General features: G+C 26.1%; 1 protein-coding gene across 1 annotated transcript in view; it reads left to right on the top strand.

The window, feature by feature from the left end:
* Positions 1-13,880, top strand: part of LOC100160028 (calcitonin gene-related peptide type 1 receptor) — a 69,139-nt gene continuing 55,259 nt past the window's right edge. The window contains exons 1-2 of the mRNA XM_008186614.3: positions 1-138; positions 682-966. The gene's annotated coding sequence lies outside the window, so the exon portion shown is untranslated. The remainder of the gene's footprint in view (positions 139-681; positions 967-13,880) is intronic.

The following is a 13,880-nucleotide window of genomic DNA, read 5'->3' on the forward strand; positions in this document are numbered from 1 at the left end:
TGTCATAATGTGAAAATCAAGAACTATTATAAAGTCTCTGAACAGAGAAAAGTTGAAAGCTGAAGTTTACGAACCGTATTCCAGATGTCCGGAGCGCATTCGAGGTCTGCATGTGTTCGGGAACTGAACAGTGAACAAGTAAACTATACATTGTAATTTTTGTATAAATTATTAAAATCTTAAGCTACCCCATATACTTAAAAATACGCAAGGCCGGATTCCTGAAAAATTCGGGTATTGCACTGATGAAAATGATGACCTTGTCTTGGTGAAGAAAGTCCAAAGAGTGGCATATGGCATTTATCGAAGGAATTTTCAATTTCACTTAAATCTCCCTCTTCGGCGGCAAGTCCTTTTTTCCCGGCAATCCGTCGTCTTAGGCAGTTAGGCGGCAACAGAGGAAGTGACAAATTTACTGATAGATGACCATAAAATACGTGCTGATTTAGTGCTTTACTATTGATGGAATAATGGTAGTATCGGTGTTTTTTCCATTGGCTGATTCTTATTTGAAGGATGTCGGTTCTTGCGATCGGCGTACGAACATTTTTTTGTTTTATTATATTCAAATCAAATCTTATAACCTATTATACGAAAAAAAAAAACCAAGCACTATAGGTATAGAGAAATATACCAATATGATAACACGGTGAAATTTATTGGTCGCTTTCTGATTTACAGTGCACGGTATCTATATTATGAAGGTACGCATTATTTTTGCATCACCACCGCCGCCACCAATCGGAAAAGCTCGACGTCCGCGGTTTTTCAATAGCGCTGTCGTGTCCGTCGTTCGGTGGCGGGCCCTCATCGTCGTCACGCGCGCACGCACCACATACACAAATCCCCGCTCCACCGCAACGCGCGTGTTTAAGTCCGGTAAATGCGTACCGACCGTACGTCGCCGTCGTCGTCTTCGCCGTGATCCAAACACTACAAACCGTCGGGGCCACATTCATCGGCAAGGTATGGGCTTTATTTTTCTCTCGATATTTTTCTTTCGCACTGCAGTATATACAATCAAACTGCGACTGCTGACCCGTCGTCATCGTGTCATGAAATCTCTTTAGATTTCGTCGATGCGTGATTTTTTCGCGTTTCGGCAAAAAAAAAAAAAAAACATCTAGTGTCAGACTTACAGTAGAGCTGTATGGACTTCACACGCGGGAATTATTGTTTTTTTTATTGGGAATAGTTACAACGTTGATACCAACTGTTTTTATGACATACATATGACCGCAGCTCGTAATATAGTTACAAAATAGTTTATCCGCGTTGTATTCTGTCCTCCGAATACATAATGTATTCTGTATTATGATATTTATAAATGAATAGGATTTCATCATGATTATTATTTTTATTGTTATGGGAATACATTATAGTTTAGTTTATTCATATTTTTTATTGCTGTACAAATGGAATTACAATGTACATAAGCACACGCGAGCACGAGTTAAGTTTTTTAATGAAGTATTTAGGTTTAAAAAATGGCTAGGGTGACACTTAAATTTGAATATTTTAACTGTAAATCTAATATTATACTGTAAAGAACAACCAAATACACGATGCGTGACGAGGGTAAATTGTTTTAACAGCGTTAAAAAAGTTATCTATTGTTTGTCACAACTATTTTGTTAATTAATAATAATAATTTTTAATTTAAAATTGTACAACTTATGATATATTATTTTTTATATGCATGATCAAATAGTTGGTAGGTTACCTACTACATAATAATTATAATTATAATATGGACAAAACAATTAACTGTTATCAAGTTTATCAAAGAAGTAGGTACCTACCTACATGTTGTTTATTTTTAACATATCTTCGATGAGATTTGTTATATTGATTTTCCACCGCGTTGTTAAAATATTTAATATTTTCTCATCTAGTTAATATTACTATATTAAGAGTACCTACATTAATTAGCTATGGGTCTAGCAATATAAAATTCAAGTGTAAAATATGAAGTAATTATTAACTTATAATTTTTATTGTATTTTACATAAATAATAAGTATTATATTAGGTGTAAGTACTTATATGTCCTCTTCTATATTTTTCGAGATTTTGACATTGAAAAAATAGCTGGTAATACAAAGAATAATAATTATTAACAAGCATTAGTAATTATGTTTGAATTATTCTGCTTTGTGTACCTAAGTGCGTATAGTATACACGGTAAATTTGTTAGCTATAGTTTTTAAAATATATTAATAATTTGATAAACTTTTCTATAGCTGTTTTAAATGTATACGAAATTATGCGTATGGTTAAAATAGTAATATTCTCAACAACCGTAGCTATTGATATAATGGAATTTTTTTATTGTCAAAGTGATACACATACAAAATATGCAATTTGCCCCAGCATACATTTTTGGGTATTTATCTTGGTATTTATTATGTCCCTATAGTCTATACCTACTGTAATACGATAAATATTTCAAAGTTAAAAGTATGTGAAATGTACATTTTATATCTTATTAATACTCGATAAACTGAATATTTAAAATGTGTGGTGTATATGTTGTTTACAAGCTTAAGTTAGTTTGTGAATTAAAAAGTTGTTCACAGAAAATACATAAATAATTGATAATAGTTTATTTAGTTTGATGAAAAGACAATATTATTTTTTGTTAAAGCATCTAAAAATTATGGTTTGGGATAAAATATGTCTAGCATTAATATAAAAAAAAAAAAACAATGTAAAAATGTGGAAAATACGATTTTTGTTTAATGAAATTAAGCTGATTTGCTGAGTATTCTTGTAGAGAATGCAATATAAAATTATAAAGTAGTATAGTAGGTACACGTCGACTAGAATTGAATTCACTGCTATAAGGTGAACCGAGTAGTCCATTGTTTAGAAGATAGTCTATAGCTTATACAACTTAAAGAAAAAGAGAAAATAGTTTTTGAAAAAATGTTGAAAAAGAAGATAAATAAAATGATATTATTTCATTCGACAAAAAAGAATTGTATAATGTATATACTTAAATGTAAATTAAATTAAAAACGTATACTCCATTGAAGGTGGGTATAAAAGCTATAGCACTTTCGTCACATTACTTAAAATACTTGAGTCATATTTATTTATTTAATATTTTTCGTTATTATCAGGGTATAATGTTAAGTCATTCAACAATTCAGTACTGCAAGGTATTTTATAAATTTCATCAAGTAACTGTTTTTAATGTAATCGAAACAGCATGACTAGAAGAATAAGTATGGGCAGAATACAAAGAGATCGTTAGAAATTAGACTATTAGAGTTGTATTAATGTTTTACATATTTATTAATATTAAAGTGATGATAAATAATCTAATTTGGAGATTCTTATAGGAGAGCATGGTTTAGTATAGGACATATTTATTTCATTTAAATAAATACAAAATAGATTGTGTGGCCTGGTGTAGCGCGGTAGTTGGCTTCAGTCATAGACGTGTTCTGAAGTTAAGTATTAGCCAGTGTCACTAGTTACCGGAAAGGTGACCACCCGTATTTGAGTGACAAATCCTTGCCACATATACACGTGTTCTAACCAACTATACCTTCCCCCACAGTATACCACCTACAACATAACCTTCAGGCTTATGATAATAATAAGTTATGACCATAGATGTTGAATCCTTAAAGCAATAAAAAAGAAAAAGATTGTGTTGATATCAATCTTGATATTCTTTTTTTCAATTCATTACTACCTAGTTATAATATAAGACGTTCAATATTTAATGAGATAAAAAAGGGTAAAATTAATATTATATATTTTGTAATAATAATTATCACCTTACATTAAAATTAAACATCTGTAGCCTGTAGGTAAGATGTATTATACTAGTTTATCTTTAATGAAATAATACACAACATAAGTGTTTTAAAATTATTATTATTTATTAATTATTTATTTATTTACTAATTAGACACTACTCAGTATTTGTGTTATATATTTGTTTACTAATTAGACACTAAACAGTGGTATTATTTGAAAGTATAAATATTTTCAATTTATGAGCCAAATTAGCGAAATTGTTAAAATTAATCTTATTATAAAAATCAAAGCAACAGTGTTTACATAAACTTAAAAATAGAAGCTAAAATATTGGAGGTTTATTTCCGCCATTTATAAAGAATAAAAACTTGCGTTTAATATATTCGGTGGTTTTTATGTCTATTTAGTATACAATATTATAAACAAATTTTGTATATAATACTCTATCATGTAGAAAATTAATTTAATTTAATTTAAGTCATAGTTTTATTTTTTCATAGGTACATTTTGTATTAAGAAAATTTTATGTTAATACGAAATTTAATTCAAACATTAAAAACACCTTGACCTTTTCTTATTTACAGAATCAAATTATAAATGTCTAATAAATGCCTTTATTTATATAAGGTGGCATTCTATACAAAATTATTCTGAAATGTAAATTTAGTAAAGGCTTGTAATGTTTATATCTGTGTTTAAAATTGTATATAATTCTAAATTTAGATTTATAATAATTATTTTGATATTTATTTGGATTTATGTAAATTATATTTACCAAGTGTTTTATTAGTACAATTATAATACTTGAATTGGTCACAGTTAGCAAGTTAGCTACATATTATATTGTATGTGACTGTATATTATATTTAAGTTCTAACCAAAATCAATGATCATAAAAATAATTGTTTATATTTTTTTATTTTATTTGTTTTTCATCATCATAATATTATATTATTATTTAAAATGTACAAAACAGTTTTTCGAGTTTTTTTATTAGTCACTTAACTATACAAATAATTTACCTACCTAAATATAGAGAACTGCCAGAAAACCTTTTAAATTTTTTTTGGATGATTTATCATTTAGATTAAACAATATAATAAGATTTTATAAACTAATTGATGTTATAAGAGAAATCTTTTTTACCGATAATTTTTTTAAATATCCTAAAATGTACAAGTTGTTATTCGTCCCTTAGTTTTGTCTATTTTTGTTTGTTGTAAGGTGGATTCACCTTTAACCCATCATGATTTATCAGAAATGCTCTTAAAATGTCACTCTTTTTCTAGTCATTTTGATAAATTGTTGCCAGACATTCAGTTGTGGGTATAAACTAGTAACACAAGGGGTGACTGAATAACTGAAACTCAGATCTGTTGAATTACATTTGGTAGAGTAAAATATATAATGGAAACTTATAAGAAGAAAATATAATCCGAGAAAATAGAAAATATAATATTGTATTCTTTTTTTAAATTATTGAATTATATTTTTATTGAGTTTAGAACTTAGAATCTAAACTAAATTCTTAATTTAAATTCTTCATTTTCCTTCAATAGACAACCACAAAGCCAACCCTTAGAGATAGAGATAATTGGTCGGATAAGCATAATTGGCATTTAAACATTTTTAATTCATCTTGTATACTATTTGAATTATTTCATTAGTTTTTGATTCTCTCAATAAATCTTCTATTTGAGTATAGCTTTCTCTTTTGAGTACCAACTATACTTTTTCTGAAGTTAACACTGCAGAGCTTATCAGTTTGTTAATTTCCATTGATTGTCTCCCTAATATTGTTTCATTGTTTCTCAGTTTCTATAAAATATAAATATGTCATCTTCAGAACTTATTGTTAAGTAACATGTTACATGGTTATATAAAATTATTTTTTTATATTTTGCAATAGGTATTTATTTTATGAAAAACATATTTTTCATTGGGTGAGCCACTATGCCTCAAACTACGTCACAAACTTTATTTTATTTTACTATTGCTTAGAAAAAATAATCAACAGCTTTTGTTAAAAAACAGTACATTTTGTCAGTATTGATATCATTTTAGATTTGACCCATAAACTTTATAAATATTCAAACATATCATTTCAAATTCAAAAATATTTTGAAGAATTGTTAAAATTTAAAATCTTGTTAAAACTTTGGTCAACCGTTGATCAGAAGCGTATTGTACAACTGTAGTTGCTATAATACGTGATGAAAACAATGTATACACTGATGCAAATGTAGTGCTACACATACATTTATGAACCCCCACACGTACAATGTGATAAGTGCATACAAATATATATTCATTTATTGAAATATTTAACAGGAGTAAAACCTATACCGTATAAGAATAATATACTTATAGTACATGCAGATGATAATCTGTAGTCTAAAATCACATAATATTAATACATAAGTAATATGAAAGACGAAAAAAAATTAATTCAATAGATTTAAATTATAGCGAAATAAAACAAAACAATCTATAAAATATTGTAGATTTTATTGACTAATATTATAAAAAAAGTTCTGGAAAAAATGAATTTTTGCTAAAATGAATTTTTAAATTTAGAATACAGAATACATCTAAATTCACATATTCTTATTTGGGTTTCTGAAATCAATTAAATATACAATTTCTGGGCAGATATTGAAGTTATTTAAAATGTCAAAAACAAACATATTTCCGTTAAATTACACCTAATGGACAGGGATCAAAACCAATAGCATCTTGAATAAATGAATAGAGTCTCTAGAGATAGGATAATATAAGAAATATAAAAATATAAGCAATTCATACAAAAATGTATATCGAACAACATCAACGATCAATGTTATATACACAGGAATTAAATTTACAAACGTATACAATAAATGCGGTGTTTTTAGAAAAAACTAATTTGACCTACCATAGTTCTTCTAATAAAATTAATTTCATTTTAAATATAAATATTGGTGTGAAAAATATAGTTAGTAATATAGGTTGACAAACCGTCTTTGCTCAGAATAGTTTTTCGTGGATAGTTTTTATCATTTAATTCAAATTCAACACATCTATTTCAGTAATACAGTGATTCAATGACGAGGAAGGTAACTCGATACCTGTACTCTATAGGGTTTTTTTAAACTTGGATTTATTAAACTACTCTTATTAATAATTATTAATTATATTTATAAAACCTTGTGTTTGCATATTATAAGATTTATTGATAATCATTTTGTGATTGATTTTAAAAGACCAAATTCAAATTAAATTTCTAAGTCTTTAATTTAATAACACCTTTCAAGACAACAATCATTAAATTGATAGTTATAAACAGGGCTGTGAATTTAATGCACTAAAAAACTTTAAAAAATGCATTAAAAATGTCAAAAAATGCAATAAAATATGCACTTAAAATGCCAAAAAAAAGGAATATAAAATGCCAAAAATTATAGTATAAAATTCATTTAAAATGGTTTTCAATTTAATTTTTATATTAATATTAATATTGGGTACAGGATAATATTAAACATAAGTACAAAAAAGTGTTTATTTATTAAAAAAAAATAGTAAAAATGTTGATTGCATTTGAATTTACATTTGCATCAAGTTAATGCTATTCACCTGAAACATTTAAAAAAAATGTTTTTGTATTTATTTGTGTAAAATAAAAAAAATTTTTTCAAACAAGTCAATTGACGGAATTTGATTAAAAATACTAGAAAATGAACTAAAAATGCAAAATATGACTTGAAAATGTGAAAAAATGACCTAAAAAATTAAAAACGTCAAAAAATGCAAAAATATGCAAAATAAAAGTTTCATAGATGGATTTGTAGTTACATAATTTAAATTATGTACTTACAAAGCTATGTTTTACAATCACCAAAAAAATGCACTTTCCTATAAATTCACAGCCCTAGCTATGAATTAAAATACTTTAATATGCATGCCAATTGCCAGATATAATTTTACGTTTATCAATATATAAAGGTATGTTGCATTTTTTTACTCCATAGAACAAGCAATAAAATATTATGTAGGTCATTTATTTTAAGATAATGACCTAATTATTTGTTAGATTAGGTATTTCTCAGCATATTCCATAACTTGTTGTACCTATACGGCGGGCTATACTGCTTATATTATCTATATATATATAAAAATGGAGCGTGAAAAATGTACGTTACCTCATCAATCGAGAACGGCTGGTCCGATTTGGCTCAAACTTTTTTTAAGATGTTCGTAATTGCCAGGAAAAGGTTTTTACGAAAGAAAATTTTTGTAAAATCCACCGGAAAAGTAGGAAATCTGGATGTGAAAAATACAACAGTGGTGCAACTGTGTATTATAATATATTGGTTGCTACTGGTTAATCGGGCATGTTTGTTGATTTGTATTATTATTTTATTCATTTATTTTTATAAATGGATGTTTGTGTGTAGATTAGATCTCTGGGAAGAAGACAGGCTAATTTAAAAATGGTTAAATTTGGTTTTTTTATTCATCTGATATTAGTACGGTTAGGTTAGGTTAGGATTTTGTATTAATTGATTATATTAATCCATCATAGGTGGAATACGACAAACTTGGTATAACTTTGATACTTTAGAGTTAAATCATACATTTACGTACAAACTTGGTATAACTTTGATACTTTAGAGTTAAATCATACATTTACATACAAACAGCACGGGGTCCGCGATCCACCGCAGGTAGATTGCCTACCTGATAATATACTGCTGTGAATCAGAATTTTTATTCCGGGAAACGGAAAAGTTAAGATAAATTTTGAACACCATACACCGAATATTAAATAACGAATTGAACCAAGTTTGAGTCATATAGAGTTGGTACATTTAACGAGTAACGAAGTGCACGGGATCAGCTAGTATATTATAAATACTTGATTTAAATGTATTTTGGAATAAACACATAAAATATAAATCTTAGTAAATCATTTATAAAAGATAAACCTAACAAAAATTAAGAAAAAAATACTTTTAAATTGTTCATAATTTTTGTAAATATCAAGGTACTATACATAGAATCTCTTTCTCTTTTAATGTAGAATAGTGGTTATAATCTATAGACTATAGTTGTCTGTAATATCTGAAAGATTTTGTTAGGTGGAAATATTACGGATTAAATAAAAATTAAATTAAATATCTCGGAGTTATTATACCATTACCATGTCAACATTTTTATTTTCCAACCCTAAATTGATTAAAATGTCAGTTGATAAAATTATACGATAAAAAAATCGTCGATCCCTGTAAATTATTTTCGCCGCCTTAGCTAATATAATAACAGTTTACCAAAAGTCGTTACTGAATTATATTGGATGGAAGGGTGTACTTTTTTAACCTTATTATAATTTGTATGTTATACAATTGTTGATCAGCATGATACCATTTAGTAAAGTATTTAGCCAATAAATTATCTTTATTTTATTATTTTACGTACATTGTAATTTTTTTTTGCATACTTCCATACTGCAAGTATAATATATTAATGTAGAACATAAAACAGATTTGATGTAGTATATTTATACAAAATACTAAATGTCCTAAATAATTATTTAGTATGTTTTGTCACAGAATATAACAAGACTCAAGAGAATATATTTCTATAAGAACACTTCTGCACGTATAACATAATATGACATCATAGTAAAAACTATTGAAGTGACAGTGAGTGAAAATGTTTCTCAGGGATTTATTATAAATTATTTTAATTATTAATTAATTATTAATAATGTAATAATTTAAATTATTTAAGATGGATTTTAAAGCTATGTATGATCATAAAATTTTGTACATTAACTAAAAAAGCTATTTATTTATTTTAAGCTTATTTATTTATATCTAATGCAATTTTATTAATATTTATAAATAAATCATAATAAAATATGCATGTCACTTATTGTAATTCTTAAGACTTTTTTTCTATTTTAATAAGAATATACAATATCAATACCTACATTATAATTTTACAAAATATGACAAAATTATGTGTTGAAATCGGTATTACATGATTAAGAAGGCACCCATTAGCAGTGGTGTAGCCAGGTGGCAGAGAGGCGATGTTTTACCCCTCTGCCATTCCCCTAATAAATGTGTTATTTATATTATTTATATACAAATACTTTAAATACTTAGTTTAATTTTACTTCCTTCTCATAATCTTATGATTCAAATATTGATGAATTTGGATATCTAAACGAAAAATAAGGAGTAGTAATACTAATATAAAAATAAATTACCTACTAATTATTGCAATATAAGTAACTATATAATAAAATATTCCTTAGGAAAATATAGTCTGACAGACCGTATCCGCACATAATTGTTTAATTATTCATTATTTTATTCAAATTTAACACATCAATAACCTTACTCAATGACGAATACACTCGATACCTACTATACAGCAGAACTGCTTTCTCGTTTTTTTTTTTTTATTGTTGGTTAAGGGTGGTTGGGATTATTTTTAGATGTGAGGCAAAAATTCATTTTAGAATAAAAATAATAATTTTGGTACGTGATTTTATATTGTTGGATATACTTCACATGTAAAATAGGTTATTTGAGCACGACTCAATTTATGTGAAGAATATGTTATTTTAAAGTAGTATAGTTGTCTTGGCAGGAGAAGTTTTATGTGTTGAGTGCTTGTTGGTTTTATTTTAAATGTGAACCGCACGGTGTATCTATTAGTTTTCCCCAAACATGAAAAAACTGATGATAGAAAATCAAGTATAAAATATAAATACCCCTACAGTCTTCAATGCGGGTATTTCACTATCTCAGATGACTATGACTTTCACTACAAATTAATTTCCCCACTAGATAAAATAATTATAACTTTACCCGCTAAAGCAGTAGTTCTTCTTATAGTTACTTTTTCTGAGTTATTTAATTTAACCTGTTTGATTTATTTTATAGAATTACTTATTTGATGTGTATTAAACTGAAACGTAAGTATACTATTTCATTTTAATATAAAATTTCCTAAAATATTAATTACATTTTCAATGAAATTTGGCATTATTATTTTTATCTTTTAAAATAATATTTAATATAGATGCCTACTTGAAACTTAAAGGGCTTTAAACATTTCAATTGATTAATTTATTGTTTTAGTAAAATGCAAAGATATCGTATCAACTAAAATAGTTAATTGTTGGTAAAAAGTTAATTGAAGTGATTTATCGATTTACTAATTACTTAGAGCTTAATATTGTAAATTAATTTTTGGTAACTTGATAGGAAAGGTTAATAATTACTATTAGCTTATTATTTAACTAATATGAATAAATTATAAATGCATAGTTCCTATGTCCTTCTACTCATATACGAATTAGGGTCATAGACTTTGTAATATATAATAATATGGTCCATTTGAGCTGAATATAATCTTATTAATATTAGAGTTCATAATCTACCATTTTAACAATTATAATTATGTAAATTATTATAGTATATTGAAATATTTTACATATTAATTATAATATTCAGAAAATTGATCAATGACGTAACTTTATCAAATAAACGATGTAATAATGCACTATCTATGTATTTTTATTAATTTGGAATTTAAAAATATCAACTATATAGTATAGTATACATACGTTTAATATAATATTATTCTGTTTTGTAATGGTCATTATTGAATACCAGTTACCACCTACCTATTTATTATATTTCTAATCAATTCACAATAACTTACCCATTATTTGATTAGGTAGCTTTGTAAATATTACATTTTTACCCTTGTTGATATTATCATCAATATAATATAGATTCTTGGTTTATCTATTTAATATAATAGATTTACAATTGTGTACCTAATATATAATATTATATCAGTAAAAATATTTTAAACATGTTATTATATTATTTTTTAGCAGTAGTAAAATATTATTTTTATTTTCAATAAGGTTGTACAGTATATTTATTGTATTGTTCTTTCTTTTATTTGTAAATTATATTATAATTACATTTCGTGCGCACAACTTCCTATAACTTGCTCTATTATTTTTTCATTTACAAGAAATTTATTTACAATTTAGTATAAGGCATGTGCTGGGAATATTTTTTTTAAGCAATTTGAACCTAATATTTTGTAGAATTTCTAAGGATTTCAAATTTTTTGCAATCTTTTTTTTCCCCTCTTAAAAATAAAATAAAATTCCGTTTGGAAGTATTAAAATTGAATTTTGTACTCAATAAAAATGTGCCTATTATAATAATAATAATAATTAGATATTATTAGTAAACATAAAAATATACCTCTAACTGGCTCTAAATCTCTAAAAGTCTAAAATATTTTTATTAATAATTAATTATGATTTCTCGATTCTACATTTAACAATCAGTTTTATGTCTTATGTTATCTTATGATGATCATTACCTGGTAATTATAATTTTTTCTATAGTAATATAAAGTCCGAATTATTTATAAAACAACATTTTTTTTATGAACTATGATTTTACACATTTATATAATAATAGGCATTATTATAATAATAATGTAATAAGTTATTACTAATAACTAATAATATGGGTTAAAATAGCCAACTACTATCATGGGCGCCAGGTTTTATAAATGTAAATGGGGACCGAACTTATTACTTTTTAGTCTTAACTTTTGCCATTATTATATTCATGAGCCCCGATTAATCTTTTCAATGGGGGCTGTGGCCCCCGGTCACCATGCAGTTCGCACCTATGAGTTATGACTACTGTCTACTTTACACTTCTAAAGGCCAGTATTACAATCATCGGTATGCTTCGATTACGCTTAACCAGCTGATAACAGATTTTATTACCGGCCGAAGTCGGCCGGTTAGGAGTCGGTTAAATTTAACGGGAGATAGTAATACAGGCCCTTAGTGTCATATAGTATAACATTTAATAGATACCTATAATAACTAATTTATATATACCTTGTAAGAAAAAAATCTAGATAAATTTCTTTTGCTTAAATACTGGTAAATGTTTCGTTACTATTATCATTATTTTTTATTTATATCGTTAAACAAACATAACATAATAATATACTAAATGATATGTATACTATTATAAAATTGAAGGTAAAAAGTACTAAAAGCCATGTGTCATAAACTTCCAACATTTATAACAGATAAAAATACTTGTAATTTTAAATTGAAAAAATATTATTATTTGCTTATATCTGGGTTCACTGTTAACATAATTATTTTATTAATCTAATAAAAGCCAGTGCCATAACAATTGTGATGTGTCCATTCATCACTCCGGAGCCTCATTCACAATGTCAATAAAGAAAATCCCTATAATAGATAAATTACATCACCTAAATTTAATGTGTTGTTAGTTAGTCTAAAATATACATTACATATCCTATACGATATATATTATAATACTGGGTGATTCTTTTATCATTGAACACTCATTATTTCAAAAAGTGTACATTTTTTTGAAAATATTTTTTTACATAGTTTCAAGTCCCTTATAAAACAACGTTTTTCTTATAAAATTATATTTTTAAATATTTTTTATCCTTATAATTTTAGATTCTGAGTGAAACGATGAATGTATTGATTTTACAATGATGTGTGTTTTTTTTTTATTTATTTATTTATTTTTATTTTTTTTTGTGTCTGTGTACACGATAAGTAGTCGAAATAATGCTTTGATTTTCAACTTCAGTATCTTGTTCGATTGAAAAGTGAATATCGTTGGTGCATTGGGGAGGTCAAAATTTAAAATTCCCAGTAATTTTCAAAAGTGCCAAGAAAAACCAAAGAAAAATTAAGGAAAAACGGGAATTTTTACGCAAAATTGTTTTTTCACAAAATTGAATTTGGTTTTTGGTGTAACTTTAAAAAATATGACCGTAGATACATGAAATTTTGACTGAATGTTTATATTAGCATTTTCTATACACCATAACATTTTCAAAATATTTTGACTTATTTTGAGCTCTTTACGGACATTGTCAGTTTTCATTTTTTTTTAGTTTTTTTTCTAAAAATATCAATAAAATTTTATTTGTTTACCTTTAACAAGAAATATCTATAAGATATAAGTCAAATTAAATTTTTATGATCGTTTGAAATTCAATTTTGTACAA

This window comes from Acyrthosiphon pisum, chromosome A2, assembly GCF_005508785.2.
Source record: "Acyrthosiphon pisum isolate AL4f chromosome A2, pea_aphid_22Mar2018_4r6ur, whole genome shotgun sequence".
In the NCBI taxonomy this organism is placed as follows: domain Eukaryota; kingdom Metazoa; phylum Arthropoda; class Insecta; order Hemiptera; family Aphididae; genus Acyrthosiphon; species Acyrthosiphon pisum.